At 49.6% G+C, this 1,708-nt stretch overlaps 1 non-coding gene across 1 annotated transcript; it reads left to right on the top strand.

Moving 5' to 3' along the window:
- Window positions 1-598: 598 nt before the first annotated feature.
- On the top strand, window positions 599-689 carry LOC111590377 (small nucleolar RNA snoR1). The gene has a single exon (XR_004853506.1). It is a non-coding gene; the product is annotated as a small nucleolar RNA snoR1 (small nucleolar RNA).
- The last annotated feature ends 1,019 nt before the right edge of the window (window positions 690-1,708 follow it).

Genomic DNA, 1,708 nt, shown 5'->3' with positions numbered 1-1,708 from the left:
CAGTGGAGATGGTGGATGACGACGGTGGATCTCGTCTGGTTCGGATCGTCGTCGCCAGCCAGGTAAATCTGACTGATTCTTCTCCTTACCTGCTTCTCCCAGTGTGGATCTCGGCTCTCAACGAATTTCATGGGGTTGTTCGTAACATCTGACAAGATCAGTGGTGGCTGTTTAGGTGCTGGATCCGTAGTGGCGGCGGCGGCCATGGACAAGAGCATGCTCGGCGACCTGGATGACCTCCCCGAGGAGGACAAGATGTAGATGGCCGCCATGATCGACCAGCTCCAGATCCGCGACAGGTTCGTGCCATACCAACTCGAGCCCTCGCGCTAGCCCCCTACGCCACCTACTCGAGCCCTCGCGCTAGCCCCCTACACCACCTAGCCGTTCGCCGAGCGTCGAGTCCTCCCAGCCGCCTCCTGCTCGTCGCGACCTGCAGGCCTCGGTCATCCGGCGGTGTTCTTCCGACCTTTCGTACTGTCGCTCATGAATCCCGTTCTGTCATGAATTTGCATGCAGTAGCTAGAACTAGAATGCCTGCGAATTAGTCTGCCTTCTGTTTTTATTCATCGGAGCCAGGTTACGATATGGTGGTAGTACCTATGATGAGCACTGCTTTCTTCTGACACCTCTTGTATGAGCAAGGACTTCGTTCCCTCCGTTGAGCAGATTCAACAACTCTCTGAGCTCCTCCCTCACATTTTTTTCTGAGCTAACCTGGCCATTTGCTCCGTCATTTAGCATTTTATTATGAGTTTGTGAGATCGCAGGTCTTTACTTATTCTTAGATGACGCCGACTGTGCTGTGACGAGCTACTCCTTATTTCTGACACCTTGTGTGAGCCTTGAGCAGATTAGCAACTCTCTGGATCGTCAATTTCGTTTGCTATTCTTTACATTCCCTTTGTTCAATTAGTGAATTTGCAGCAGATTAGCAACTCTCTGGATCGTCACATCACGTTGTGAATGAGAAGGCAATTCTTTTCTGATGATGTTGTGCTTCAATATGTTACAAATGACATGTTTTTGGATTATTTGTTGTCTACTTTTGTTCGTGGGTTGGGAGCATGTGCGCTATATCTTTCACCCATATTTCATTTTTTTGATGATGATGTGTTGATGTAGGAAACCTTCAATTTGCCGCCTGTTTCAATATGCCGTCGAGGAGCAGGCCGGTGCTATTTCTCTCTTGATAATTTTTACTGAGCCCTTTGACTTATAAGAAATAACCACACAAGTTTGAACCATTTGTTCTCCTGGTTATGAAGTGTCCATTTCTTGCTCGTTTCGATCTATTCATTATTTGATTCAAGTCTGCAACACCGGGAGGCGAGAAACACCTCTACACGTCTATAGCCGGAGATGACGGAGGAGGCGCTGGAGCTCCTGTGCGAGGTGGTGCGGGACACGTCGAGCTCCTTCACCTCCTGGCAAGGCCCTGTGAGGCATTCCTGTCACCTCTTGATCCACCTCCTCTTCATCGTTCGAGTTACCGCTGGCCCTGCTCCCTTAGCTCCTGTTCGATTAGCCCTGCAGGCAAATCTCGACTGGCGTGTACGTCCTCTTCGTCGCGTCTTTGGGGATAGATGAGTCTCATGCCTCATTTGCGACGACAGTATGATGCCGAAGCTTGCCCCCCAATGAATGCACCTATGAGGTTACTTCAATTGACGCATAACAGTTAAATGCTATGCAGTTTGGTGTAATG

The sequence above is a fragment of the Zea mays genome, chromosome 10 (genome assembly GCF_902167145.1).
Source record: "Zea mays cultivar B73 chromosome 10, Zm-B73-REFERENCE-NAM-5.0, whole genome shotgun sequence".
Classification (NCBI taxonomy): Eukaryota; Viridiplantae; Streptophyta; class Magnoliopsida; order Poales; family Poaceae; genus Zea; species Zea mays.
This window is presented reverse-complemented; position numbering and strand designations above follow the sequence as displayed.